Source organism: Oryza glaberrima, chromosome 10 (assembly GCF_000147395.1).
Source record: "Oryza glaberrima chromosome 10, OglaRS2, whole genome shotgun sequence".
Taxonomy (NCBI): domain Eukaryota; kingdom Viridiplantae; phylum Streptophyta; class Magnoliopsida; order Poales; family Poaceae; genus Oryza; species Oryza glaberrima.
This window is the reverse complement of record NC_068335.1, coordinates 9,310,061-9,325,521: the sequence shown is the minus strand read 5'-3', so window position 1 is coordinate 9,325,521 and position 15,461 is coordinate 9,310,061. Positions and strand designations below refer to the sequence as shown.

Here is a 15,461-nt window from a genome sequence, read left to right as displayed (position 1 = left end):
TAGGACATCATAATGGATTGTAATTAATACATTTCTATTTTTCTATTGCATGTACACATTTTCTTTAATGTAAATATATATTTTGGTCATATATATATATGCACATAAAATGTTAAGTGCTTTCATATATATATATATATATATATATATATATAAACCATGCAACAGCAGGGCCATGCAAATAAAAAAAAAAGGTCAGCTCGATCTTTAGTCCCGGTTATTTCACCCGGGACTAAAGGGGGGTTACGAACCGGGACTACAAACGCTTTCTCCACCAGTGTCCGCAGTTATGCAGCAACTAAGGATGCAAACAACCATGACATCACCAAGTGCAAAGCACTTTACTACAAGGAAAGTAGTGAAAGGCCAAAAAAAGGTTTGATAAAGAAATGAAATTGCCAACGCTTTGGCTGATCTGTAAAAAGAAAAGCCATAGTGCCACCACCAAGACTATCAAGACATCAGCCATATATACGAACTCGAAATACAGATTCAATTTTCACGGATATGCCCCTCTCCAACCTCCAGGTGGATCGTAATATCGCCTACTGTGATAATATTGATCCTGAAAAAAATCAAGACCCATATGCAAAAATCAAATTTCGCATGCAAGCCTATTAAGAGGCCCATCTGGCACTAGCCCACCAGTCCGATGCCCACTCTCCTCTTCCTTAAAATATCTAAGTCATATCCTCACCCCACTCTCCTCATCCTATGTCACATGGAACGTGGAACGTGGGTGCGTTCCTCATTCCGGGAACTTCATTCCAAATCGAGGAACGGGAACTATATGGAACTTCGTCCCAAAAATGAATGGAACTTCGTCCCGAGAGTCGTCCCAGTAGGAGGTATGATGAAGTAACGAGTAGAACGGTCTGATAGAGAAATGCGGCACGATGGAGCAAATGATGGAAAGGCAATCCAAAAGTTCCAAATAAAATCTATAGTTTGATTAACTTTCATTAAATTTGAACTCATATGGATGAGACGAACAATGTTGTTGCTCCCCTGCTGCTTGCCAACGTCCTGCCGTGCATGTACGAGTGTCAGCACCATCATGCAGTGGAAAATAGACAAGCATTGCCCTCGTCATGGTGTGGTACGACCATGGAGAGATAGGGGGACGTTCTAGACAACTTAGGAACACATTCCAACTAACGTTCCATGTTTTAGGAAGAGGTATACCCATAACCTTCACTGCCGGCTGCCTCCATCGAAGCCGACTGGTTTCTTTGCCGTCACGGTTGGTGGACTCCGCCGCCGTTGATGGGCGACCTCGTCTTCACCACCAACTTGCCTCTGCCGCCGCTGACTGATGCCTTCGCCTTCAGGGCTGGCCTATTCTGCTGCCACTAATGGGCGACCTCGTATTCACCGTCGGTTTGCCTCCGCTGGTAGCCTTCGCCACCACCAATTGCTGCATTCGCCTCCACGGCTGCGTGACTAAGTCACCATTGTTGGGTGTCATGGTCTTCACCATCAGCCATCTCCACTGCTGCCGACAAGTATCCTCACCTCCACGGCCATTCGACTCTGACACCATTGTTTGGTGACTTTGTCCTCACCGCCATCCACCTCTGCTGCTACCGACTAGTGCCTTCGCCTTAACAGCTAGCCTATTCTGACGCTGTTGATGGGCGTCTTCATGTACACTACCGGCTGCCTCCATCGCCACTGACTATTTTTTTAGTTGCCACGCTTGGTGGACTCCGCTACCATTATTGATGGGCAACATCGTCTTCACCGCTGGCTCCTCCGTCATCACTGACTAATTTCTTCACTGCCATGGTTAGTGGACTCATTCACCGTTGGATGACATCGTCTTCACTGTCACCACCGATTGGTTTCGGCGCCACCACGGTTGGTGGGCTCCTATGCTGTTGATGTCCGGGCAACGTCGTCTTCACCCTGGGCTGGCAGCGTCGCCGCCAATTGGTTTCTTCGCCACTACAGTTAGTCGACTCCGTAGCGGCTGATGGGCGTCTTCATCCTCACTGCTTATCGATATTTGATAACGTCACATATAAATCCACAAGCGTATTGATACTGTCGTAACATTTTTCCCATGAGTATTCCCAGTGTAGTGTATCTGTTTCTCCGCAGGAAAGGCGTTGGTGTACAGAGTTGGATTATATATTCGTAATCATGCTATAATTAATATACCAAGTCTAGGGGTTGACGGTAATAATAATAGATTGGGTATTGTGACACACAGGAGATTCATAGTGCTGAAGGACTAAATAGATCTAAGGTTCATATGTACTTCTATATTACTAATGTTTAGTTATACTTAGCAATTACATGCATACAAGGCTAGGACTTAGTTCTAGGCACCCAGGCACTACAAAGCAACCACTCCATACTAGTCTGCCAGCGTCGTTGAAATTTTACTAATTCTTACGTCATACCCGGACATGCAGGACTACAGAGGGTGGACAGGACTATCAGGAGCTGCCGCCTAACTCATTTTTTCGTGAGGGCACCCGTATCCAACGGCATTTAACTAACTTAATCACCATGCTTATGTTAATAAATAATGACACTAATTTCCCTAGGACTCCCACCCTTCAAATGGACAAGTTAGAACTAGTGCAATCCGTTAAGATCATTGAACTATTACCATGGCATAGATCAACAAGCCTAATGAAGTGAAGCAGATAAATGAAGTATAATCTATTCATAGAATACATAACTAATAAAGTATATGTACTATGAACACTAATAATTTATTACAATTATAGTGTTACAAGAAGACTAAAGTACTGACATACCGGTAGGACCGAAGATTACTTTAAGCCTAACTATACTACTACTAGAGATAAAACAATATATGGAATAAGAGAATTGCTCCTTGAGTGTGCGTTGTGAAGTGAGAAGCTTATCCCTATTTATATTATCGTAATGACGGTTTGTATAGCAGTTGGAGGTCAGGATCCATGCATAACCTTCATTGAGAGTGACTGAGGGATTGATGTGGATGGTGGAGATCAGAGGAGGTGAGGTCAGACCTTGGGCTTGCACATGAGTCGTGGGAGGTGTGTCTCTTTTCATGCTGGCTCATTTCTCCTTCACTTTGATGTATAATGTCTGCACGCATAGTATTTCTCCAAGATTAGTAGAATTACATTTTTTAGTACTAACATATGTGTAAGTGTTAACGACAAAATTTGGTAGGCCCCTAAGAGAATTATCACAACGCCAATAGTCGGATTCCTGTTATATTCGGTTAAGGAAATTAATCTATTAAAGGAAGCTTATCCAGAAGTGACCGAGTTCAAGGAGGATGCAGCATGTCAAGTTATCTATCAATTAGAAATTGTTTGTTAGTTTCCTTTTATCTTTAGGAAAGTGTGTTTAGTGTCCTATAAGGACTTTATGTTTTCCTTTTATCTTTAGGAAAGTTTCTTTCTTGTCCTACAAGGACTAGTATCTCCCCATGGGTATAAATATGTACATCTGGGGTCATTGTAATTCATTACACAGATCAATACAACTACTCACGGCGCATCACCACCCTCTTTACTGAGGTTTTTACTTATCATCCGGCGCAACTTGGCACCTGACGCGGGGCTGCATCGGTTTTCGATCTCCGGCGAAGGGGTAAGTCCTACGTTCTGTTGGCCCTACTGAATCCATTGGCTACATTGGTGTTGTTCAAAGCTGCATCGCTTCGATCTCTTGGATAGCTCTGGTTTGGTTGATATATTTGACTACATGATATCTCAATTCTATCTCTAATTGCATTGTGTTTAGAGACGCATCGGTTTAGTTGGGACTGTCTTGGTTAGGTCTGATCTTCAATGTTAGCCGATATATCTCTACGATCACAATGCTGTTCTAAATAGATTTGTTATATCGATCACATTAGACAGATCTATCGGCTCATCGAGTATTAGATTATCATATACAATCTGGTGCTGCATCGGTTAGGTTCGACCTACTAGATTATCATGCTAATGTTTTATCGGGGTGCTAGCCGATAAGTTATCTGGACGTTGCATCAGCTTACAAGGATTACATACAAGTTGGATTTAGCCGATTGCAACGAAGGTTTCACTGTTTGTCTAATCGTTTGGATTTTATGACATCGGACCTTCAGCCGATGTATGCTTTAACCTTTGGATCAGTGCTTATTCTACCATATCTTTGTTAGCCGATTGGTTTCTACTGGATTTTATTATTTTTATATTATATTATCATTAGCCGATTGTCTTTATATTGTTATTTACATCTAGCGTCAGAATCTACATTGGACATATTGCCGATAGCTCGAAACCCTATTGCTATCGGCTGATATCGGCATCGGCTGGAACTACTCCATCGGCTTCTCAGCCGATCGGCTCATTGATTTGCTATTTGTATATCTTGTCGGTTGCAGGGTCAAACTGACTGGCACGCGCGCATCTCACCAATCTTTGGTCCTGCACTGGAGTTAAGCAGATCTCCTAGGCCAGTGTGTGTTTTTCGCGTCAACACATTTTTTGGCACGCCTAGTGGGACACGAGTTTTTGCACCCAACATGTCTGAAGAGGAAGTCAGTGCCAAGAAGGAACAATCTTCTAAGTCGGTGGTTGAAACACTTCAAGCTATAGTCGATGAAGCAGTTCATCATGCCTTGTTCGATCAATCTAGAGTTTTGGTGGATACATTGCGAAATTTGATCAAAATGATAGTTGATGAGTTAATTGTTCAAAGACGCCAGCTCGGGGGGCGGATTCAAGAACAACAACAATATCGGCTCGGTGGGCAAATTTATCAGTATCAGCATGATGAGGCATATCAACAATATCGGCCAGAAGGAATTCAAAGATATCAGTATGGAGAAGATTTGGAAGATAGAATCGCAAAGTCAATAGAGGAGTAGTTTGTACTTAAACCCAAGGAACAAATTTATGTGTATCGGCTGCCATATCCTGAATGGTTTGATAGGGTTCCATTACCACATCGATACAAGGTTCCAGACTTCTCCAAATTTTCTGGGCAAGGTGATATATCTACAATGGAACACATCAACCGATTCCTAGCACAATGTGGAGAAGCATCGGCTGAGGAAGCTCTGAAAGTTAGATTGTTTCCACTGTCTTTGACTGGATCGGCCTTCACATGGTTTTCTTCTTTACCATCAAACTCTATCAAAGGATGGGCCGATCTGGAAAAGAAGTTTCATACATACTTTTTTTTGCTGGCATCGATGAGTTGGAGCTTTCAGACTTAATATCCGTTGAGTAGCAAGAGGGAGAATCAGCTAAGGAATATATTTAGAGATTTCATAATGTCCGCAGCCGATGTTATAGTTTGAGCCTAATTGATGAGCAACTAGCAGATCTTGCATTCTAAGGATTGTCAGCACCAATCGGAGATAAATTCTTTTGCCACGAGTTTGGTAGTTTGGCTCGTCTAATGCAAACAGTATCGGCTCATGAAAGCCGATTGCAAGCAAAGGAAGATCAATTTTGGAGTTATCAAGACCAGAAAGAAGATAATTTCGAAGCATGAGTTCTCACACTCCAAAATTGGGGGGCATGTGTTAATGACAAAATTTGGTAGGCCCCTAAGAGAATTATCACATCGCCAATAGTCGGATTTCTGCTATATTCGGTTAAGAAAACTAATCTATTAAAGGAAGCTTATCCACAAGTGACTGAGTTCAAGGATGTTGCGGCATGGCAAATTATCTATTAATTAGGAATAGTTTGTTAGTTTCCTTTTATCTTTAGGAAAGTGTATTTAGTGTCCTATAAGGACTTTATGTTTTCCTTTTATCTTTAGGAAAGTTTCTTTCTTTTCCTACAAGGTCTAGTATCTCCCCATGGGTATAAATATGTAAACCCGGGGTCATTGTAAATTATCACACAGATCAATACAATTACTCTCGGCGCATCGCCACCCTCTTTACCGAGATTTTTACTTATCATCCGGTGGAACTTGGCACCTGACGCGGGGCTGCATCGGTTTTTGATCTCCAGCGAAGAGGTAAGTCCTACGTTCCGTCGGCCCTGGTGAATCTATTGGCTACATTGGTGTTGTTCAAGGCTGCATCGCTTCGATCTCTAGGATCGCTCTGGTTTGGTTGATATATTTGCCTAACTGATATCTTACTTATACCTCTAATTGCATTGTGTTTAGAGATGCATTGGTTTAGTTGGGACTATCTCGGTTAGGTCTGATCTTCTGTCTTAGCCGATATATCTCTACAATCACAATGATGTTATAAATGGATTTGTTATATCCATCACATTAGACAGATCTATCAGCTTATCGAGTATTAGATTATCACATACAATCTCGTGCTGCATCGGTTAGGTTTGACCTACTAGATTGTTGTTGATAATGTAAATCTTGTTAAGCCAATAGGTTCATGCTAATGTTTTATCGGGGTGCTAGCCGATAGTTATCTAGACGATGCATCGGCTTACAAGGATCACATACAAGTTGGATTTAGCCGATTGCAACAAAGGTTTCGTTGTTTATCTAATCGTTTGGATTTTATGACATCGGATCTTCAGCCGATGTATGCTTTAACCTTCGGATCAGTGCTTGTTCTATCATATCTTTGTTAGCCGATTGGTTTCTACTGGATTATATTATCGCTATATTATATTATTCAGCTGATTGCCTTTATATTGGTATTTACAACAATAGTCAGAATCTACATTGGACATATAGCCGATAGCTCGAAACCCTATCGCTATTGGCTAGTATCGGCATCGGCTGGAACTACTCCATCGGCTTGTTAGCCGATCAGCTATTTGATTTGTTGTTTACGTATCTTGTCAGTTGCAGGGTCAAACTGACTGGCATGCCCGCATCTCACCAACCTTTGGTCCTGCACCAGAGCTAAGCAGATCTCCTAGACCAGTGTGTGTTTTTCGCGTCAACAGTAAAAAATGTTAGCTCTTCCTTCATTTGCTAAGGTAGTTGACGGTCGAAATCAGCACTTAATGACCGTGAACACCGCCGGCCGCCTTCGCCTCTGCTGACTGGTCTGTCCGCCTTCATAACTGGCCTATTCTGCCGCCGTTGATGGACGTTTTTGTCTTCACCGCCGGTCGCCTACATCGCCACCAACTGGTGTCTCCGCCTTCATGATTGGCCTATTCTGCCGCCGCTAATGGGTGTCTTCGTCTTCACCGCCAGTCGCCTTCATCGCTACCGACTGGTGTCTCCGCCTTTACCGCTGGTCTATCCTGTTGCCGCTGAGGGTGACCACATCTTTATCGCTAGTTGTTTTCATTGCGTCAACTTTGACCTCGACACATCCAGGAACCTCAACATCCCGGTGTACGCCATCCGATACGACGCTGTGCCAATCTACTACAACAATTCCTGTTCCAATCCTCTAGATCTTTACTCTGACATAGCCCTAAGCCTGTCGAGTTTGAAGCTAAGCTAGGGAGGTTGGTTGGCACATTAAACGCATATCTCCACTCAAGCAATGGCTATTCGACGACAAGAAACTACAATTTTGGACTCTATGATCAGTTGTTTCTCAACTAAAAAGAGTCGGGGACTGCATAGTATGCATCACTAAAATTTAGCAGGCATTCCACTTTAGCAAACTCCAATCTCCTCAAAGTATCAAGCTCATATATCAACGGCTACAACATCAAGTTCTACTGGTTACCTTGCCTCCACGATACTATCACTGACTTAAGCAGGGGCAGATCTAGAAAAATAGAAAAATATAGTAGTGGGGGCTGAATAAACTATATCAGTATAAATCGAACCTCCAGTCCTCATATCTTATGGATCTATAGAAAAAAAATTAGTGGGGGCTTAGGGGGGTCTCCACTGTCCCGGAAGCGGTAGTGGGGTCTTAAGACCCCTCCGCCCCCATTGTGAATCCGCCCCTGGACTTAAGGGCAACCTCGCTCCCACCCTAGGCCGACTTCGTCACACGACCACCTCGTCTCCACTGCTCTGCTGCTATCGATGAGCGGTCTCGCATCCTTGACCAAGCCACGTATGCCGTGACTAACTAACGATTCTGTCAGAACTGGCACCGATCCGTGCGTCTTGTGACACGCCGACTGATATAAATGCTCGGAGGCCTACTGGTTCAAGCACAAGTATCGCACCCTGGTCCGGCATCAATATATCTCCGGCATCAGCATGCATAAGGATCCTCACGTCTACACCGCCGTCAGAAATACTGTTTATGTTTCATCAACTATGAGCTTTCGTGTATCAATTCCGAACTGGCCTCAAGCATGGAAGTACGACTAGTACGACTTGACTGGCCGACTGTCCACCTAGCACCCACAGCATGCATGGTCTCAGATGAACCAACTGGCGAATCACCAACAGATAAACAAGGCCGCCAATCAACCGTGCATTTGCACGCCAAGCAGCTGTCGTATGCACGCCATTTGTCTCTACTTACTCATGCCGGCCGCACGTAACGTGAATGCCACCTTGACACAATGTCAGTCAAGCACTTTCTGCATGCATGACAACCTGGCCGACTAATCAGGAACCATCAGCCTACAAGTATATGGGTTTTTTATGCAATCTATTAAAAATAAGTTGATCAAGTTCTGGCACCGTTCATGCATGTTGGCATTACTCATTGCTGCATCACATCAGCAAACAAGATGGATTAGTATGGGTAAATCAAGTCGGGAAGAACGATCAAACAAGTTGAGTTCCGATGATGTGGTTTCCGTTACAACCGCCTACTTGGGCTTGATAATCAAGATGGCAATCCTATTCCTAACTCGGAAATACCAAAAAAGCTAAGTCACATTTATTTTCTATTGTGTATATTTTTCATCTGAGAGATAATTTTTATATATGCGTACTTATGTTGACTTCACCTCCATTGCCGAATGGTGCCCAAGCTTTCGCGATTAGCCAACTCCATCGCCATTGATGTGTGACCTCGTTTTTGCCACCAGTTTCCTCCGCAGTTCTCAACTGGTGACCTCGCCTCCATGCGGGCTATATCAGCCATCACCAACGGGAATTGATGGCTATGAACCTATCTTCTATGCTCAAGGTCTGGATCAGTTATTAAGTCCCACGAGGGCCACCAGCTGGGTACTTTGCGTCAGTCGGGATTTGATTTTCATCTTTACTTCGGTATACCCCATGAGGGATAACCATTCGAATCAAAATCCACTCTGATGAGACGCACTTTGTCTACATCACCCGAGAAATTTGTCACTCAAGAACAGATTAAGTGGTGAGGAGCTGCGGCACTAGGATGCCCAATTCTTGTCATATTGTCCTCTTTGATTCCGTCCCCATCCGTGCCCCAAACCTACACTGCAACTTAGAAGATGAACAATCAAGAAGAAGAGAAGGAAGCAACTTTTTTTACAACAAGATTCAAGAAGAAGATGGCGGCTGACCATGGAGGACGATGATGACAAAGTGAGGAGGTTGGAGTGAAGGAGGAAGATGGGTTTTGGGAGGGGGGAGAGAGGCTCCCACCGCGTGCCGTGGGAAGGCCGGATTGTCGCACGGAGATCTCGTGGGAGAGGAGGAGGTCTATCGTGAACCCATCACCAAGGGAGGTCGTAGATTCAGCGGCCCCAACCTCCAGGTGCCGGCAAAGAGGATGAGGGGAGCCGTGCCTGCGAAGAAGACGAGGGGGGAGCGACGAAGAGAGTGGGGCTGTGTTGGCAGAGAGGAGGAGGGGGAGCGGCGCCAAGTCGGAGCTTGCTAGCGCACGTGAAGAGAGAGGATGGGGTGTCAGTTCCAACGTCGGGGCTTGGGCGTGCGGGGAGAGAGGAGGGGGAGAGGGGGAGAAAGGCGGAGAGGAGTGAATAAGGTAGCGTGAGGAGTGAATAAGGGTGCTGGGGGAGAGAGAGGAGGTTTTGCTCAGCTCTTGGCTCAGATCACCTAAGCGTTTTTATAGGTGTTATTTTTTAAAACCGACATTATGGTTATTGGTTCTTCTAGAGAAAACCGATACCCATAGTTATTGGTTTTTATTTAGAACTAGCACCTATAGTTGCTTAGAGGTGGCGATTCTTTACTGTTCCATCCTGTGGAGGTGCGAAACGGTTAAACAGGTGCTGGTTTTAAATGATCGGTATCTATAAGGGGTTTTGTGGTAGTGCGTTTAGATTGGAACGTCAGCAGATTGAGCCTCATGATCGCTTCTCCAATATTGGTAGATTAGTTATGGACTGTTTGTTTGGGCAGATTCATGTATTTCTGGACATCCAATTCATTTCGCAATCCTACTTTACGTTGCACAATATCCGGCCAAGATTATCCGCACCATCGTTTTCTTCAACAACTCTGTCCGTCTTGTCTGTTGTATTTTCTACATATCCATCGTACTGAGCCTAGTCTGGAATGTTGTTGTTTTCTTCATCATCTTTTTCTATTGCAACCTCTAACTCTCCTTGCGAGGTCCAACAATTACAGCTAGGCATGAATCCTGACTATAATAAATGGATATGAAGAGTTCTTGGTGTAGAATACTACTTCTGGTTGTTACACTTTTTGCATGGACAATATATAAAACCCTTAGGCCTGTAGGCATTGGTCACACTCAAAAAATAATGGACGCCATCAATAGACTCATTTGACTATCGGTCCCCGGTGTGCATCTATTGTTGATTCATCTACAACAGGACAACAAATGTAAAGGAAGACCACGAAAGTGAAACTACTTAAATAATCATATAGTAATTTAAAATATCATAATTAAATTGAAACCTGACGATACAAAATTTTAATGTATTCTTCTAATTTCTAATGATTTTAACGAGTTTTAAATGGACTTAATCAGAGTCATGGTTAATTATTTATAAGTTTTATCAGTCTCAAAAAATTGTAAATATATATTTCCATATATTATCCTTATTTTTATTTTTTTTAAAGTTTTAAACATATTTTTAATGCATTCTACTTGTTTCTAACTATTTTAATAATTTTCAAATGGACTTCGTTTTCTATTATTTTTTCTTCATATTCTATATTTCTCCTTTGTTGTCTTTTTTAACAGTTTTATACAAATGTTTCTAATTCTATGAAGTACCCAAATTTTCCCTAAACAATTTTTCTCTCATCTTTTTCATATACCTTTTTGTGATAATAATGTATATAAATATAGCTATAAATGTAAAATATTAACCATGCATCAATTGAGGTTGAAGTTGCTAACATTTTAGATCTCCTCGATTTGTATAATATCACCAAAAATTTTGGCAGCACCTCTCTTCCTCCTCTTTTCACTTGCAACAATGGCTCGGGCTAGAGGAGGAAGAAGAGTATGAAAAGGCAATGATCTTTAGTACCAGTTGATAATACCAACCGGTACTAAATATCAATATTATCTTTAGCACCGGTTTGTATCAACAACCGGTACTAAAGAAGTGTGCTAAAGATAACAGGAGGCCTGATCAACATGCTCTGAGAAAGTGTGAACCGGGACTAAAGGTGATCCCAACTGGTACTAAAGATGGCAATGTGCTAAAGTGTGAACCTGACCGTTGGGTGTTTTAGTCGGTGCTTAAGACCTTCTTTTTGCACCGGTTCGTTAAACATCTGAGAGATTTGTTGTTTTTGCCAATCAAGCAAAGATCGGTTCTCCAGTAGTGGTAGTATAATATTTTTTTCTATTTTATATCAATATAATTAACCTTTACATGGTTGAAAATGCGACAATATGCAAACGATTTTGCATATTAGTGGGTACAAAAGAATTTGACCCATGGAACTTCCAGAGAGTTGAATTGTTTTATACAAGAGATATTCTGCACCACCAAATCTTTTGTCATGGAACTGTGGTGGAAACCTTTTACACTATAGTAACAAGGACTAATATTCTAAGAAAATTAAAAGGGCATTTTAATAACTTCATGCTCTGGTTCTCAGCATCATATCAAGGCATTATGGCCCCGTCCACAGTGAGCCAATCGTCCTGATCCCTTCGATGTAAAGGACGATGGGGAACATGAAATGGGATGGAGTGGAGAAAACACCTAATGGTGTTTTACTATAGGAAAAAAAGGAATTAACACGCAATTTAACATTAGGCAAATCAATCTAAACTATTGGATTATTTATACTGGCAGTTTATTACGTTGTAGTAGCTTAGAAGTCATGTGCAACATATCCAATGAGGCTGCTGTGTGTATCTGCGTGTGGATTGTGTATATCGAACTATATTCTTTCATTTGGTATTATCTAAAAAATATTCTTTCATTTGGTAAAATATAGCATCCAACAGCATCGCATTCTCAGCTTAAAGTTCCGGAACATGATACCAACTTGCTACCAATTTCTTCATCCATTTTTTTGCTTTTTTGCTGGAGCATAACTATTCGTTATTGGTGATAACACAAGGATCCACATTTTAGAACAACTCTCATGCCTTGTCAGCTGTAGGCTCTATTTTACCTGGGAGAACCATTTTATACAACATGGCCAGGGATACATGATGCTAATGCATCGTTCCACATTTGTGGAGACAAGGATCAGGAGATCAAGCGAGATGGAGACACATGTTGCCCTCCCATAGCCCACCTCATGAACGACCGACCTGGGGGGGGGGGACCAAAGAGGTATCCTTGGCAATCAGATCCTTGATGGAATTAATCGGATTCAACCCGCTAAGGAATCAATTAATGAATATACCTTTGTACCCCCATTCCCCTGAGCTCCCTCCTTGATTTCACGACTAACCATATAATCACCATCACTGCATCTCCCAAACATTATATCATCTTCCAGATTTAGGAAAATGATGCATATATGTGCTACGATTATACGAGTTGTAATGTTTATTCTTATAAATCTAAGACCAATATGGAAAATCCGTTGATAAAAGTTAGTGCGGCCTAAATCATCATACTTGTAGAGAGTTCAAGGGGATATACAATAGATGTTTTTATAAAGTGCATAATTGTTCTATAGGTAATATGAGTGTGACACTTCCTAGGCCAATAAATTCAATTGTTGCTGCTAGGAGAGGTCATAATATTTCCAGTTCTATACATATTATGCAACCCCTGTGCTACATATGTGTAGTCCAAAGGGGTTGCATAATGTCTACAAAAGTTGGAGAAACAAGACATGGGGTGAGACTACTTCTCATTCATTCACATAGCACCAAGTGTACAATGAGTAGCTCCCTTCTCCTTATATAGTCATATTTCATATATAGAAGGTTTAGGTGTGGGCCCAATAAGTGTATATGGGCTGGGTCTTTAGGGGCCCAAGCCCATAGGTTTGCTAACAAAATTTACTCATTTTATTATAATACTCCTGGAGTGACGTATGCCTCTTACAAAGATTAGTAGAATGTCATGGAAAATATGGAGCACCACTTTGGGCGCCCCCATCACCAAGTGGCCAACTCCTCCCAATCCTAATTCAATCAAGGATAGACCCTTCTATTTTGATGAGTCATGCATACCAGTATACCAACAATAATAACACAATAATCAATTTAATACTGAAAGGTCATTATACTGGAAATCATGCTTTATTTATCTTCGTTTTGGAAGTTGTACTTCTATGTTGGCAGTCTTCATTAGATGTACAAATATTGCTCGACTCGTGGGACGATCGATGCTTTATATACTGAGAGGTTTAGTTTGGTGTCATTTTCATCCAAAGGAAATTAAATCAATATCCTATCATCACTTCTTATGATCTTTTAATGTGCTCAATTTTGTATACTACTGTTGAGGTGGTTGACCGCTATTTATTTTCTTCTTGGATGCTTGAAAATTGGCGAAGCTACACTGGGAGTGTGTGAGAGATGGTCTTCAGACATAGCATGATACATTCTATGGTAAGCATGTTTGTTAATTAGAGGCTAGTAAAAGAATTGACTTAAGTTGCAAGAAGGGAGAAAAGGAGGAACTGATTTTTACGATTGTTCTACATGTACTAGAATAATATTGGCATATTATTTTTCTAATTAAATGGAATATGTCTATTAATTTATACTATCACGTTATCTACTAGAACTTACAAATCAATGACTAGCTTAGATCACCTTTACTAGTGATAATACTGGTGGTATGCTATGCTCTATAACAAATTAATTGAAACAATGGTAGCAGAGGTTGAGGATTAATACAGCACCTCATGATCTTGCCTTGCAATTGTTCTGCTATTGCTACTTTCAATAATATTATTTCAGGAAACCAACAATAATATTACGTTTTTGCATTATGTGGTATTATCCTGCAAAATTATTTTCAAGTTTGTGCATCTCTGCTCTCACACAACAGGAAGATACAGATGTAATTAGATTGCAATGGAGTATTTTGCAATCAGTGTCGTCCTCTTTGTTCAAAATCTAGTATGTTCTTATTGCCTCTTGGTAGGCTTATACGATCGCCTGTTATTGCTGACTAGAGGCCTTCTTACCCTTTTGTATTCATCCTTTTCTATATGCTCTAGCGCTGCTCCCTGATGACACCCACTCCTAACAAGTGAAGAAAATATATATGCATGGCTTTTGTAAAATGTTGCACATTGATTAATTGAGTGCAACCAGAGCTAAACTTTTGGGAATTAATGGATGTTTCGGCCATGGGAACTGATTGTGGAAATTAGTAGCATCGCATGACTAGGAAGGAATGAAATGAAGACGAGGGAAGGGCTGTTTGCTACATTTCAGCTTTTAAGATATCGTTTTAAAATATTGCATGATTTGTAGTAGGGTAGAATGATAGAAAAGGGGCGTGATTGTTTTCAGATAAATAGAGCTAATGCACAACGGTTTGTGCACAGTGTTGTACTTCACTGTCATTTTTATTGCTTTATTGCTTAAATAGCTGGAAGCCTAGGGGAAATCTATCTATCTATTATATACTAAAAGTCCATTGAACTTTCTACAAACGCTCTCAAACCGCCACGTGACATCCTACAAAACGCTCCTAAGCCGCCACATGACATTCTAATAAATAATAGAAATTCCTAGAAATTCTAAGAAAAAAAGCAAAACATCTTGCCATCCGTTTTCATTTAAATATTTTTATTTAAATCGGTAGACCCATTGTATCTAAAATATCTTTCCACATCCACCTCCCCCTCCTCCCACACGTAACTCTTTCCCTTTGTACGTAGTCACGTACCGTGCAAAAAAAGGTTATATATGTACGTGCAGCCCACATATATCTCCTCCTTTTCTCTCTACACCCTATTTTATAGCTAGAAATTTAATATAAACATGGTAAGTTAAATGGTCATAATTTAATTTAGAATTAAACTTATAACTTAAGATCAATAAAATCCAAAATATTCTGAAAAAAATAAAAGCTAAATATTGAACCATTGATTTACGCATGTACGGGTGAATTATTATTTTCAACCATTAGATTAGATCAGATCATATCAGATTAAAGTAATTAATCCCTCTCCTAATCTCATCCTTATTTGCAAGAGGGAAAAATAAATATATAACAATTGATTTTCGCATGTACAGGTGAATTATTATTTTGAACCATTAGATTAGATTAGATCAAATCATATTAAAATAATTA

The 15,461-nt window shown here is 41.1% G+C and overlaps 1 pseudogene; it reads right to left on the bottom strand.

Annotated features, from left to right (window-relative positions):
* Positions 1-1,953: 1,953 nt before the first annotated feature.
* The window catches only part of LOC127785813 (uncharacterized), a 35,715-nt pseudogene continuing 22,207 nt past the window's right edge, over positions 1,954-15,461 (bottom strand).